Source organism: Dipteris shenzhenensis, chromosome 9, assembly GCF_047967505.1.
Source record: "Dipteris shenzhenensis isolate YYH24624 ecotype China chromosome 9, Dip_SZ_1.0, whole genome shotgun sequence".
Taxonomy (NCBI): domain Eukaryota; kingdom Viridiplantae; phylum Streptophyta; class Polypodiopsida; order Gleicheniales; family Dipteridaceae; genus Dipteris; species Dipteris shenzhenensis.
Window position 1 is genome coordinate 39,423,683 of NC_141604.1, and position 16,677 is coordinate 39,440,359.

Consider the following 16,677-nt stretch of genomic DNA (forward strand, 5'->3'; position numbering starts at 1 on the left):
TTACATGGTATCAGAGCCTAGTCCGTGGTGGTGAAAGCTCAAGTAGCAAGTATAGGTTGTGATCCATTGGTAAGAGGATTTACGACTCCTTTCATTTGGACTCTAGGGAGCATATATCTTTCTAGGTACACTCTCTCTTAGTGAGATGCCCTTTGTGTGAAGCACAAGAGCACCACTTTGATGAAACGGACTACATAACAGTTTTTGTCACAAAAAATCATGATTCTGAGACATTTCAAAGTTTGTTTTTGCATCGCAAAGCTTTGATAGGCACTTAGAGAGTGAAAGTTTTATACTATGCATGCAAGATTCGTTGTGTTGGGATCTAGATAGTTGCATGTATGTCTTGGTCTCATGGAGGGGGGAAGTACTTCTTAGTGATTATTTCAAGGAACAAGGAATTCAGAGAAGTGAAAGATTGATACTCTGCATGCAAGATTCGTCATGCTAGGATCTAGATGTTGCGTGCATGCCCTTGGTATGAGGAGAGGGGAAGAACTTCTCAGATGGATTCAATGGTTATTTCAAGGAACAAGGAATTCAAACAAGGATTCATGTACGTCTACCCCTCAACAGAATGGGGTTGCAGAAAGGAAAAACAGGCACATTGCAAAGGTAGCATGTGCCATCATGAAAGAAAAGAGGGTGCCATAGATAGCTCGTGCCATGAAAAGAGGATGCCTGATTATCTTTGAATTGAAGCAGTAGCAACTGTTGTTTACATTATGAACAGAACCCCCACTACAATTGTTCATGGCATGATACCTAATGAAAAATTTACAGATAGAAAACAAGATATCTCTCACCTTAAAATATTTGATTGTATTTCCTTTGTTCATGTCCCTGATGAGAGGAGAATGACACTAGATCCTAAGGCTAAAAAATACATCTTCATTGCAGCAGAAAGGGTATAGATGTTATAACCCTTCCACTTGCAAAATGCAAATGAACATAGATGCAGATGGAAGAAATGGTGATGCTATACCAAATGCAGAGTAGCATCCAAAGTGCTTAGTGGATCAAGATGATTCCTCTAATGGTGGATCCAACACATGGACATGAAGATTGAGATCAGAGTGATCTTCTCATGGCAGTCCAAATCGTGGTAAGTAGATGTCACACAAAGGAAAAGAAAAGGGGATCAGGGATTCCAATGGGTCAGAAATGAGTCTTGATGAGGAACTTGGGGTTCCCTCAATTGTTACCCCTGGTTTAAGAAAAATCAAGAATGCTTTGAAGACTCCTGGTAGTGATCTAGGTGTGCACAGGTTCACATGTGTTAAATATCCAGTTGACGGGTTTTGTATAAACATTTTCCACCTTGTTTAGGGAGATAAATGCCGACCTAAAGACTTTAAAAAAAACTTCCCACATGGCAGGTTTGTTAGGGAGATCCTTCTACCAAGCGAAAGTTGTGTGTTGCCACATGATTTGTATCTAACTAAGGCTTTGCATCTCAATGTGTTTATACAAATCAAAATATGTTGTCCTTGTTTGTTGTCCCTCAATGTGTCAAGAAGCCATCTGGGAACTTGCCTTTGCTGTCTATTGATAGCTCTTCTTTCAATCGCGGCATCATGAATAGTGGGATCATTTTGTGCTGGAAGAGGAATCTGCAAATCAGCATGGGGTGGTAGCTGATCATTGCTTGTTGGAGGGCTTGCAGGAGGCTCATGTTGTTGGTCAAAGTCCCCCTTTGAGGGAAGCAGAGGTAACCAAGAGTCAAAGGCATCAAACATGTCAACTTCTGGCTTAGCTTTGTAGTCCACAAGAGGAGAAGCCGAATGTTCCGCAAAGATTACATCTCTACTGACAATAATCTTCATAGTATTTGGTTGGTATAAGTGATACCCTCTGCTCTCGTAGTTGTAACCAATAAATATGCATTTAATTGCCTTATCATCAAGCTTATGTCTCAGCTGAGATGGTACATGAACATATGCAAGAGACCCCAAAACTCTCATGTGTGAAAGTGAAGGCTTCCTGCCTTTCCATGCTTCATAAGGTGTAACGGTCCTCAATGCCCTTGTAGGTGATCTATTCAGCACATAGTTGGCACACATCACTGCATCAAGCCAAAATTTATTGGGCAAGGACTTGGCCTTAAGCATGCATCTGGCCATCTCCATGGTGGACCTGTTATTTCTTTCAGGAATAGGATTATGCTGAGGAGTGTAAGGAGTAGTGCATGAGTGAACAATGCCCCGTGAAGCCAAAAATGCATCAAACTCCTTTGACATATACTCTCCCCCCTATTTGTGTTGAGGGTGACAAGCTTGCATCCTGATTCATTCTCAACCATATTTAGCCACCTTTGAAAGCATGAGAGCACTTCAGATTTGGCTTTTAAAGCATATACCTAGCAATATCTTGTGAATTCATCAATTAGAGTCATGAAATATTTGTACCCTCCAATGGCATTTGTCCTCATTGGGCCATAGACATGACTATGCACTAGCTACAATTTCCTTTGTGAGAATTTTGGACAAATCTTTTGAAAAGGAAACCGATGCATCTTACCCAAAAAACAACCCTCACACACATGTTTGGAAATTGTGTGAGTTTGAGGTACATCATTTGCCATGCCCTATGTAACTTTCCAAGAGCTCTATAATTGAGATGACCCATTCTCTCATGCCAAAGATGAGTTTCAGCAAGCTGTGAATCTGAAATAGCAAATGCTTCAATAGAAAGTGCAGCTGAGTGATGATCAAGGTGATAAAGCCCCTTTTGCAAAGTGCCAGTGAGAACTATGGCATTGTCATCACGAAGATCATATACTAGGCATCTATATCCATCAAAAATCACTCTGAAACGTGAAGTGGCAATTGCTAAAATTAAAATCAAGTTTTCCAGGCACAAAAAGAACATTTGTCAAAGTGACAGGATGGCTTGAAATGGATGTGAGCTGCACATCTCCAATTCCTTTTACAGCATAGGAAGCATTATTAGCACATGATAGTCCCCCCTCGAGGTGCATTAGCTAAGGAATGAAACAACTGTCTACAAGATGTGACAGGCTTGGAAGCACCACTATCAAAATACCAAGACTGAGCATAATTAGTAGTAAAGAATGCATCAACTTTGGGGGGATCAAAGGAGCAATGGACAGCCCATGCCCAATCATCTTAGAGAGCATGTGCATGTGAGGCATCTGCTAGCTCATGGGATTCAATTGCATGTGAGGCACTGTCAATCTGGCTTTCTTTTTCTCTGAAGCAATGCGCTTCTTGCATTCTGAAATTTCATACCCTGGAGGAATTGCCAGCGTTATCTTGGTCCTACATACCCCCCCTCAATGGTATGGATGCAATACTCTAGAAATATCTCAAAAGTACCTAGGGTACCTAAAGTACCATGGTTGCACAAATTCATCCATGAAAGGATATAGCAACCTATGGGTAGTGTACACACAATGTCATTTGACTACCCTTCTTGACATTGTGGAAATGTCCCTCATCCTGAGCTTCTCTTGAAATTATATGAATGGATCCACTGCTGTGAGAGATTTGGTGAAGAGATCCACCAAAGTATACTTGGTGGAATAATACTGAAGAGAAATGTAGCATCATCGATACAACCTCGAATAAAATGATAGTGGTTTTCAATATGCTTCATGCGAGCATGAAACACTGTGTTGTGAGCAATGGCAATGCATGAGTGACTGACTATCCCAACATAGAGATGTGGGAACATCCTCTTGTGAACGATGAAGTCATACATGAGTTTCCTCTACCACATGCATTCTATTGTGGCTGTCACTGCTGCCTTGTAGTCCGCCTCACTGGATGAGAGTGAGTTCCTAGAATGTTTCTTACTTTTCCATGAAATAGAAGTATTGTCCATAAAGAAACTATACTTATATGTTGAGCTGAACAGGAGCTGAGCATCATCCCCTGCATCATAATGCAAACCAAAATGAACAATCCCATATATGTATTGAAGAACCCTCTTGTGGCTGCATTCCAATGCATGATAGTAGGAGATTGCATTTTATTACCAACCATTGTGCAAGCTAGGAAAAAAGCTTTAATGAATATAAAGTGCAAATGGAACTTGCTTGAGAACAAACCATTATGAAAGATAAGAAAACTCTAGTTTATTGACTATGTGGTACCTGTAGTATCCTAACAATTTTCAAGTTTCTATTATGATCGAATGCAGGAGACAAGCACGTGTGGAAAAGACCATGAGACCTTTGAGTATATTAAAGGCCTCATGGATGTCCTTTTGTAAAGAAATAAGAACAAAAAGGTAACCTATAGTTCATTAATATTATATTTTATATATCACATATGCATCTTGAAATTCATTGTTTACACACAGTGCAAATGCCGTTCTTTTCAACATTTGATTTACCTTTATGTCACACAAAATGCAGACATGGACACACCAAAAGGATGTAGCATGAAAAAGAGTAGAAAAGGGAATAGTGAAATGCTTGGGCAAAGGAGGAAAGCGAACCTTTCTTGCTCAATTTGTGAGTATAAGTATATTTTAAAAAAATTCTTTAACTCAATAATCCATATTTATACAATAATAATAATATCAATTTAATGCAGGCGGATGGGATCCTACAAAGGAGGAGATGGGAGAGGCTACCTTACTTGGATGTCCTACTCTTTGCAAGAAGCTATGTGAGATGGGTGTGATGCATGCTTTTTTTAAAAGTTGTTCAACTGGGTAGGGATCTCATGGAAGCTCTTAGGCTCATGAAAAATAAACTAATAGACTAGTATGAAAAATTTATCATGATATTTTTGTTTGATTTGGTTGAATGATTATGTCCAAATAAGAATAACTAAACAAGGTGTGGGAGGACATGATCAAAGATTTGTGTAAAAGGTGATATAAAAGTACATTAGCATGATTTTTAAATGTTGTTGGAATTAAAAACACTTGATAAATACTTTATATCCAATTGGCCGATTTCCCACTCCCTTAGTCAAATCATAAGGAGCAATTCAAAGCTAAAAGGAACCCTATTATGCTTAATGGAATTAATGGCTCTCAGGTAATTCCTCCATTAGCTTACTCATCCATGCTTCCCCTTTACCTATTTTGAAGGCACTTAATCTCAAAAAAGTATTCCAAACATATAACTTCTAACTTAAGGAGACATGTGATTTGAAAAGGCCTTTATTCTTTGATTGATTTCTTGGGCCCTTAATCTTATTCCATGTAACTCAACCTAAGGAGAAAGGCAATTGAAAGACCTTTGTTTTCCAATTAAGATATTCAATTGATTTTTTACATGTAATGGTGGAGTAACCCAAGTAAGCTACGGCCAAAGGGATAGCTTTAAACTTTCATGCAAAGGGGGGACTTGAACACAAGATATCCATTACCCACTAACAAGGTCTTGCCACTTGTCTACATGAAGAAGTTGTGAAAGAGTAAAAGAGTTTTGAATTTGTACCCTCATAAATAAGAGGCTAGAGGGACCCTTGCCCCCATAAATAAGGGGATTACTCACCATTAATCAATCTCCTGTTATCCCTCCCCTTGCCTTTCCATCCTTCCACTCCTACCTTTTCCACTAATCAATCAATTTTTGAATTCTTTTCAATTAGGACCTCTTCACACATGTAAACAGTTATAATATTTGGGTGGGAAATTCATTGTGGAATGCTCCAAGGTTGGTGCAGTGTTGTTATGATACCTTATATTCTACTCTAGAAGAGGCATGATTTAAAATTTTGGCATGATTCTTTCAATTCAATTGGTGGACCAATTTTACCTTTAGATAGGTGTATTTCTTAATATTTCATTAATATTACGTAAAAACTCATTAATATTTCCCTACTTACAACATGCAACATAAATGTCTCAAGGTGTTAATACATTTGATAAGAAACACATAGTTCAAAATGCTGATGCTTCCCTCAACACTGGACTCTACAAAATGTTTTGATTGTATGTGTTTATAGAAAATTATAAGCTAGTTTCATTGTACATATTAGTTACTAACATGAATATTTACGTTTATTATAGTTCCATAATATTTTGTGTATGTTAATTGACATAGGCTTGACTTTATAAAGTTTTTAAGGTCCTCTCTAATTCCTCTTAGTAGCACATGTGACTTGCCTACATATAAAAGCATGCTAGAAGAGCTTGAAACATTCTAACATGCCCATTCACATACATTGTACACCTAGGCATGCACATATGCATCACACACTACTCTTTCTTTCTCATGCCATAAAGGAATATTCTAGTGAATGGTCTCTTAGGCATTGAAGAGAAATGTACTATAAATAAATAGTAAAGGAGGACTTGGAAGATCTAGTCACTTTGTCCCTACTTTGGCCTCTAAGGTCTAAAAATACAAAGGGACCAAAAAAGGATTAAAATGTCCCTATTGTAGTGCATGAAAAGGACAAATTATGTGGGGTGAGTGTGAGTAGGCGCATGTCAAAATATCGGACAGTGATACTTGCGACAAGACTTGAAGCCACCTTTCTTTCTCTTTGTCCACATCAGGTATTGGATTGATATGACATCATTATTGGTAGAGAGGTGGTAATTTTGGCATGAGCCCTAGATGATTGAAATTGTGGTCCTGGAAGGTATACATGTTTCAATATATCATAAGGAGGTAGGTTATGGGGGCCTTGTCATTGTAAAGACAAGGAGTTTTGACAATGTTGTTTTGCAAGGGGACACGAAGAGGGTAAGTGATTAACGAAGAGGGAAGGTGACTGTGCACGAGTAAGGGGATGAAGTATGCTTGGTCTCGAACCTTCCAGAGGAGAATGAAGGAGAGAGGTTGGGTCGACATAATAGTTAGGGGGTTTTTTGAATAAAGGGAGAAATGAATATAGCCATTGACTATGTCAATGTAATCCAGTGGCATTTTCTATGGCCATGATGGATCAATAACACAGACATAAGGACCGTAAAAGTGACCAATAAAGGACTGGCACAAAGAGAATTCATCTCTCTCTCTCTTTCTCTCAAAGTGGGGAGGATGGAATGACATGATATTTGCATTTGGAAAAGGTTGACATTGATTGAGGGTGAGTCCTCCAGGTGCCAAGGTGCCTGGGTGTGGCTTCCTATTGAAATATTTCCTAAAGCATTTTGTGATGGGCCAACAACACAAAATCAAAGGTTGCAATCTCATGGATATATGGTTGTGACATGGGGTACGTTGGCTTCCTCTCTCTCTCTCTCTCTCAAATCCTCTCCCCAAGTATGTTCCACAACCCACAAACTATTTTTGAGTATTAAAAGTGACTAGTCTTTTTCATTTCAAAACAAGTTGAATGACTTTTGTCATTCAAATGGCTTGCCTTTTGGGTGAAATAGTAAGTTGTGAGTGGACCAATACTTGAGCACAAGAAAAAGTAGGGAGTGAAATAGTAAGTTGGGACATGAACCAAGGAATGTGTGGACATGGACCAATACTCGTGGGACAAAAATAAGATAATAAACAAGGTGAATTTCATTCAAGTGGCCTATTCTTACAAAGTTGGGGTTGGGGCTCCGTTATGTGCATACAAGAGTGTATGTTGAAGAGTGGTCGGACCAATAAACATAGTTTGTGCTAGAGATTTGATTTTCACTTGTTTTGTTTGTCCAAATGTGGTTAATGCATGTCCCATTGATCGTCACCAGGTCTTGTATTAGCTATGCCATGTGTTGCCCTTCGAGAATTCCTACAATTTTTCTTGGCTATTCGATCGTCCAAAGAAGTTTATGTTGAAATCCCCCAAAATGTAAGTTTCCACTATTGGATGTGGAGCTTGTAGTGCTTCTTGCAGCAGCAGGGCTATGAGCATGGATGTCTTTGTTGTTGGGTGTTTGTAGACGTTAATCACGTTGAGCTCCTTTTTTGCATTTTCTTTGAATGTCATGAGCAAAAGCTTAGTTCCATGCTTGTAGTAGTATTGCTCTTGTAGCAATCAGAAGCTTTCTTGTAGTATGTGCTGATGTCAACACCCTCGCTTGTGCGAGTTCCTATGAGCCTTGGTATGTTGTTCAAGTCACCAATACACACGTCTGTTATGTATGGCCACAATAGTTATGTGGTTTTTCGATCCGGGTGCATTGAATTTCTAAGGATCTTGCTACAAAAATTTAATGTAGGTATTTGGTCAACATCAATGGAGCATAATGTCATTGAAATGGTAGAAAATATTCAAATATATGCAAAGGAAACCTCCCTTTCTTCGTGATATGAGCAAAAATATCGAAGGCATTTTGATGTGATGCTAGGAGGACAATACTTATTGATGACTCTCCATACAAGGCTTGTATCAATCCTCCATCAAACTGCTAAGGATTGCTCCACCCATTAATAGAATGAGTACTATGCAAGCTTTTCATATGGCTGTAGAACTAGGGTACAAAGGTCGCTATATCAAGAAGCACATTGCTAAGGCCTTTCTAAAGAGACTTCAAAATGCATATTTTCCATGAAGGTACATATGCCAATTTTTCATTTGATTTTATCTCAAGTTACTGTAATGTTTTTTGGTCTAATTGGGTTTTCATTTGCCATGCAGACATATGTACTTTAAAATCTTGTCTAAGTATGTACGTACCAAGATGTGATATACTTGGAACACCAAAGTTTCCTATCCCCATTAAGGAAGTCTTTTGGATTAAAAATGTGGATTTTGAGGTGCATGAGTCAACTATTACAGGCGCTCTGATCAGACACAAGCTCGATTGGACATCCGAACCAAGTAATAATGTTTTGATAAATGAAATTGGCTGTACTTGCTACTATATTATCCCTCAAAGCAATCGCTTCGACCCACTTTGTACAATAATCTATTGCAGCCAATATGTATTGTTACTAGTATATTTGGCAGATGGTTTGATTGGCCCCATAAAGTCAAGGCCCCATTTTGGGAAGGGTCCCAAATGTAGTACAGGCTGATGTGGCATTCTGTCTGAATCGGTTGGTCTTCCATCCCTCTGACATGACAAAGAACTCTTTCCATAGTCGTGAGCATCTTTCAACACAGCAAGCCACCATAACCCCGCTTGAAGAATCTTCTTATTTGTGATTTCTTCTTAAAAATGTCCTCCAAAAATGCCAGCATGTGCTTCCTAGAGTACAACCTTTCTCTCTTGATCCTGGACACACCTTCTTATCATCTTGTCTATCCCTCTTCTATATAGAACTCCAACAATTACAAGGAATGGTTTGCTCTGTAAAATAAATTTCTTTCTTTGATCCTTTGTTAGGGATTCAGGTACCACACCATCCATGAGAAAGAAAAGGATTTTATCATACTAGTTTTGAACTATATCTAGCTAAACTTGCATCGAGTAAATCATCTTTGATTCCAATTGCTTCCTCTTTATTTAGCAATCTACTAAGATAATCGGCTCTACTGCATGCTGCCAACCCAGTGTATGAACAATTTCATGATCATATTACCAATAAAATCCATCTCACCAATCGGCCAGACAATCGGCCAGACAATTGTGGCTTATTCACCTAATGAGCCAAAGCCTGATGGTCCACATATAGAACAACTTTGCTAGCCAAAAAATAATGCCAAAATTTTTGCAATGAGTAAACCATACCCGGTGCTTCTCTCTTTGTTACACTATAGTTTTGCTCAGCTCTTGCCAATCTTCAGCTAGCATAATAGATTGGTTGGTACCAACCCTTCACAAACTATTGCATCAAAACAGCCCCAACCGCAAATATATCTAAGATGGAATCCACAAATATATGAAAAGGCAACGTCCAATCAGGTGATTTCAATATGGGTGCAACCACTAGCATTTTTTTCAGTATCTCAAAAGCTCTTTGTTCTTGACCTACCCACTTATACACTTCTCCTTTCCTCTGTTAACTTTGTTAATGGTGCACACACATCAGATAAATACATGAGAAATTGGCTAAGCCATTTTATTTGTCCCACAAACCTTGACAACTGCTTCAATATCTTTGGTGTAGGAGCTTTTTGAATCATCTCAACCTTCCGAGGATCAATAGAGATATGACATCTTCAAAAATGATATGACCTAACAGCACACCCCGTTTGATAGCAAATGCACATTTCTCGAGATTCAAACTCAGTGTTATAATTCTACACCTTTCAAAACAAATTCTCAAATATGGCAAATGGTCATCTTTCTTTCCAAAAACAAAAAAATCATCTAAGAAAACTTGAATCAATGTAGTTAAATAAGGAGCAAACACTTCTAAGGTCCACTTCTGGAATGTGGGAGGAGTGTTCTTTAGCCCGAATGTCATGACATTGCTTGCAAATACTGTTGAGAGACCACGCTCAACATCATGTGATTACATGTGCATAGCACTAACACATATAGAGTGCTATAAAGGAAAGGGTTAGATGCCCTGACCCTAACCCTAAATGGGTTTGTATATATTCTACATCTTCAACTAAATCTAGTGTCATTTGTGGTGTACTCTCTAGTTGTGCCCTCTCTCCTCATCTCCACTCTTCTCCTCTCCCCTCTTCATATTTTGTCAAGTATTAGAGCATGGTTCTGCCTTCCGCTGAGGCACCATCCTTGAGAGTGTGAAAGTGTGAGAAAGTTTGAGAATTCTTGGAGTGTGAGAGTGTGAGAAAGTTTGAGAACTCTTGAGTGTTCTCTTCCATGAGAGAAAAATTCTATTCAGTTAGATTCATGTGAGAGATTTGCCCCTCCACTAGATCAAGCAGTAAGATTTGAGGGTGCTCCAAAAAGGAAAATCGCTCGATTTTTTGTGCTCTAAGCACTCGTCACATCATGTGCACATTTCGGTGCAAGTATCACTCACATTTGAGCCTCGCCGATTCTGTAAATGATTGAATAATTGGTGTGTCTATCTCCTATGTATTCGAGGTTTTCCATTTTGATTCCTCATTAAAGATTGGACATAATGGCCTTGCAGTTAATGGGATCATACAACTTTTATGCTTTGTTGTCTTCACTGCAGCCAACCATGATGCATTTAAGTGACTTTGCATCCAATTTTCTGTGATGATCGTCATATATGTGGGCATATGCTATGCAACCAAATATGCAGAGATGCCCAATGCATGGCTTGTGTCTAGTGAATGCTTCATAAGGTGTCATATCCTAAATTGGTTTGGTTGAAAGCCAATTAAGCAAGTAGTTTGTAGTGGCTATTGCTTCTGCCCAATACTGATTTGGAAGATGCTTCTCACTAAGAATTACTATAGCACTGTCTGCTAAAGTACCATTCTTCCTTTTAGCTCTTGCATTCTATTGAGGAGTACCTACACAAGTGAATTTCCTTCGAATGTCGTGACTTTTGCAAAAGTTCATGAATAAAGACATGTATTCACCTCCTCTGTCTGATCTCATGACTTTGATCTTTCTGCATGTCTGGTTTTCTACCATGCTTTGAATTCTTGAAATCTCGAAAAGACCTTTTCTCTTTCAGAAAGTAGACCCAACAATATCTGTTGTAGTCGTCGATGAAAGTCAAGTAGTAAAGTGAACCATTGATGCTATGGGTTTGGGCATAACCCCATACATTTGTATGCATCAAATTAAGAATACCTCGTGCTCGAGAGGTACTTCTGCCAAAGTTGGTTCTCTTTTGTTTGACGAAGTAGCATGCTTCACAAACTTTTCCAAGAAACTGTAGCTTAGGAATCCCAATTGCCATATTCTGATTCCTGAGCTCTATCAAGCTTTTGAAATTGACATGTCTATTTCTCTTGTGCCATTTTGTGGATAGTGGTATTGATATGATATGGCATACAAATCTGGTATTGTGGCTAGCATTCTGGACAAGCATCCTTCCTTGACTGCTTTTCCTACTGGCTGAAATCCTTTAGATTTATCTCTAATAGTGCATTTGAATCTCCATCGAAGATGACTCAATAGTTGTGTTTCGTTATTTGACCAGGTAACGAGAGGTTCTTGTTGAGCTTCGGAACATAGAGTACATCTTTCACCAATCCTTTCATACCAGTGAAATTGTTCACAGGGACAAAGCCTTTCCCTTGAACTAGATTTGGTGTATTATCTGCCGTGTAGATGACATTCTTCTGACCTTCTAATGGTTTCATCTCTATGAACCATTCTTGATGCTTTGTCATATGAGATGATGGACCGCTGTCGACATACCAAGGAACCTGATCTACTTGGTTGAATTGATAGTAGCTAAAATCCTCTTTTGAATTGCCATCTATGTCAAGATACTTTGTATCAATCTTCTACATTTCCTTGCTTGCAAGAAACATGTTCTTAGGTTCATTTGCATAATGACTGTAACTAGAATGTCCACCACGATGATTTCCTCTTCCTCAAAAATTCCCTCGATTGTTGTTGCATTGACCACCTTGGTCGTACTGCTTCTTGTGGCAATCTCTTTCATAGTGTCCAAACTCATGACAATAGTTGCACTGGATGTTTGACATGTTGGTGGATGCATTCCCTCCCCCTTGGAATCTTTCTTGATTAGAATGATTTTCTCTTTGTTGATGCTGATGTTGCTGAGGATGATGCTCATGCTAATTTTGACTTTGATGCTGATTTTGTTGTTGATGATGACCACTTTGCTTGAATGATTACCTCTTCCTCTACTTCTATCTGAAGCTGTGAATGCTTGATCATTGGAATGACCTTTGCATGCATGAATGGCTTGCGTCCTGAGTCCTGAAGGCACAGGAATGGAATGAAATGGAAATGAAATGACAATACAAGTGCAAAGCAATGATAACCAAGAGTACTCACATGTAGGCCAAGAGAGCTTGATGTTGATTGATGTGACAAAACTAGAAAGTACAATGCCTTTATAGAATAGACACACACACTCTAGGTGTCACATGTATATGGGATAAGTCCCATAGTGACACATGGCACTCTAGGATATAAAGTAGTCTAGTACTACTCTAGAACACTAGAAAACACTCACTTTGGCTTCATGTTCCAACACCCCCCCATGAAGGCAAGGTGAGAGATTACTAGAATGGAGCCAAGAACAAGACATGACATGATGAATCTACTAATCTGTACATCCCAAATAGCTCAGAGGCTCAAAAGAGAAGCATGGCTACCTGACCCAACAAAATGGTCTAGGGAGTGCACCAACATCCTGGAACTCGGCCTGATAACGAAATCCATCAATGCCAATAATAGGACTCCCATAGTACATCCCCCCCTGGCTTCATAACATGAAGTGGTAGGAAGCCACACACAAATAAAGTAAAAGAAAATAACATCATTTTAGGAGGACTATCCAAGGCTGAGAACCTTTATTGACTCAACACACATGATTTATTTGCATTCATTTTAGGGGGACTCCCAAGGCAGAGTACCTTTGACACACTCAAAAAACAAAGTCAAGATCATCTGGTGCATAGACCTCTTCATCTAGAGAGAGATCTTGGATGTGAGCAGTGAGAGCATGTATTGGAGTAGAGATGTCTGCATCATCTTCGTCTTCCTTGGATATAGTCCCAACCAAGTGGGCATGGTCTTTAGATTGTTGTTTGGCCAGCTTCTTGAAGCAACGATCTTCGGTGTGACCAAGCTTCCCACAGTAAGTGCACTTGATAGGTTTGAAGTTACCTTTTCCTTTAGGAAACCTCCCTTTAGAAAATAGTGCATTGGCGTCAGGAGTATCAATATGCCTTCTTTCATGATCAAGAAGCATAGCAACCATGTCATGGTAGCTCATGCTTGCCACTCTTAATGCTGGTATAATCTCCCGATACTTAGGAATGTCTTCAATGCTTGTGAGGAGCACTGTGACCTGGTCATCATCCCCAACTGGGGCCTTCAACGCAGCAAGTTGAGTGATGAGAGACTCCATATGATTCAAATGGGCGAGAAGAGAGTCCTCATGCTTCATCTGGAGTTTGAAGAATTCTTGGCGGAGAAAGACCTTAGAATTGATTACCTTATTGCCGAAAAGACCTTCAAACTTCTCCCATAATTCTTGAGCAGTGGAATCAAAGTCAAGATGATGAATAACTTCATCACCCAAACCCAAACCAATGAGAGAAAGGGCTTTGTCGTTTAAATTCTCCCAGTGTAGAATTTTCTTCTCATCCGATTGTGGCTTTTTATCCTTGCCACAAACCACGTTCCACACCCCGTCTTTCATAAGGATAAGACGCAGCTTTGTTTGCCATGTCGGAAAGTTCTTACCCGTGAACTTTTCAATAAAGGCACTTGACTTCGAGGACTCCATGGCAATCAACTTGCAAGTAGCAAATTCAGAGGTGGAACCTTGTGATCGTCAATATCTCAAGTAGGAAATGAAGCAGGGAGCCACGAGCTAGAAAGAAACGAATAGGAGCAGGGCAGAATTCAACAACTCTTCTTTATAGAAATCAGAGATCTCCCCACGCAGGTAGTAATCAGCACTCCTCCACGATAGCATTCAGCAGCTTCTCCACGAACTAGGTGGCCAACCAAAGCTTCACGCAGGCAAAAGCTACGTAGGAGAGGCAGCAACTTCAGAAATTCGTGGGCAGCTCCTTCAGCATCAATGCAGGACAGCAACGTGCGGGCAGAAGAGAAGAGCTCAACCAGTAATGTACAGCACCAAACGAGCAGAAATATGGAGGCGATTTTCAGATACGTGTCGACCAAGTAGAAGCAAAAAAATGGCACTCCAATGTGACAATTCCCAAGGTGTAGTCACAAGTTGAAGGGCAGGCGGAATTAGCAGTGTCTCACGTTGATGTCGAGCAGAAAGGCTGTGTGGACTGAAGCAGCAGCAAGCGAAACTTTCGAGTCATGAAATGAGGCGTGGATAGCAGCAGTCGTTGGTGGGAATCCTAAGGGCAAGAGCAGCAGCTTGGAAGCGGTCCCGAGGGCAGCGTGAGCAGCAGACCCGAGGCCAATGGCGAGGGTAGAGGCAATGGCAATCCCGAGGGCTGGATCTAGAACTACATAGGGAGCAGAAGCAGCTTTGGACAGCAGGAGGAAGAGCTGCGTGGATAATCAAGAGCTGACGAATTTGCAGCAGCTCGAAAAAGCGAAATTGCAGCAGGTCCAAAAACGACTTTGTAGCAGCTCCAAAAAATGAAATTGTAGCAGGTCCAAAAATGAATTTGCAGCAGCTCCAACAACTTCGATGTAGATCAGCTCCTCACGAGAAGACGGACTAGAGGTGCTGGCAGCTAGCAGCAAGTTGATAATGAGCAGTTCCTCCAAGTTGGCATTTCGATCTCCATGATGAGACTGGGGAGGAGCTTTGAGGGAAGAAAGGCAAGGGAACTAGAAAATGGCGGGCTGCCTTCAAGGAGTTGGAGGAGAGCATACTCTCTTGCACTTAGAGAAAGAGAGAGAGGGCATGGCTTCTCTTTTTGGCCTCCCTCTCCTCAATCTCTAGGAGCAAAAGAGCAGTGGCTCTGATACCACATGAAGGCACAGGAACGGAATGAAATGGAAATGAAATGACAATACAAGTGCAAAGCAATGATAACCAAGAGTACTCACATGTAGGCCAAGAGAGCTTGATGTTGATTGATGTGACAAAACTAGAAAGTACAATGCCTTTATAGAATAGACACACGCACTCTAGGTGTCACATGTATATGGGATAAGTCCCATAGTGACACATGGCACTCTAGGATATAAAGTAGTCTAGTACTACTCTAGAACACTAGAAAACACTCACTTTGGCTTCATGTTCCAACAAGTTCTTCACTAAGTAAAACTCACTAAAGTTCTTCCAGTGTTAGAATTTTCCATTGGATGGCAATACTCTAGACTAGATTCTCATATCCCTCTCCTAGTCCTTTTAGGATGTCTTGAACCACTTCTACTGGACTCGTGGTCTCTCCTGCTGCTGTGAGTTGATTGTTGTAATCTTTGATCTTGAGTACATAAGCATGACTGACTTCGTTGATGTTGCAGAAACTCTGGTTGATCTGTTTTCTCAATGTGAGAATCTTGGAAGTTTTCTTGGACTCATAGAGAGCTGCAAAGATATCCCATGAGCACTTCTTTCGATGTCTTGACGATGTTAAGCTATCCTAGCATGACATCTTGCACATTCTACTTGATCAAATTATATGCATACTTGTCTTTCTTGTCCCAATCTGCCTATTCTCGGGCAATGGCAGGATCTACTCTACAGGTGCGCAAACTGTTGGTGTAGCTAGAGATCTTGCTATAGATGCTATGACAATAGGTGGAGTAGAGCTACTGTTGGCTGGATCGTCTAATGGCCTAGGTGTAGATCCATCAACATACTCCCATTTTTCCTCTGAAGTACAAGAATGGTCTCCATTTGATATTTCCATGTGCCGTAATTGGAGTTGTATAACTCAAGAGATGCCTCCAGATTGAGGTTTCTAGTCGTAGACATGGTGCAAGAAATGTACTCAAAGTGTCTATGAAATCACTGTTTGAATCAACTGTAAAACACTGACTGTGTCAAGTGAAATATGAACTGTCGTTCGATGAAGATAGAACTGCAATATATATAATCCAATCTATTACAAGGCTTGTGGCAAATGATGCCAAGAATAGCCAAGAGGCTTTACAAGGCTTGAAACAATGTGCACAATGCCAAAAAATAGCCTAATAGGCTTTACAACAATGGCATGTGTGTGTAAAATCAAATTATGTGCTATCTGCCCATTGATCAGTCAATCAATACTTTTGAACACTCTAAAGCCTGCTCACTAAACTGATGAACGTTAGGTTTAAGGTAATGTAATGATGTGAAATTGCATGTGAGCACTGGGACTCACTTTGAGT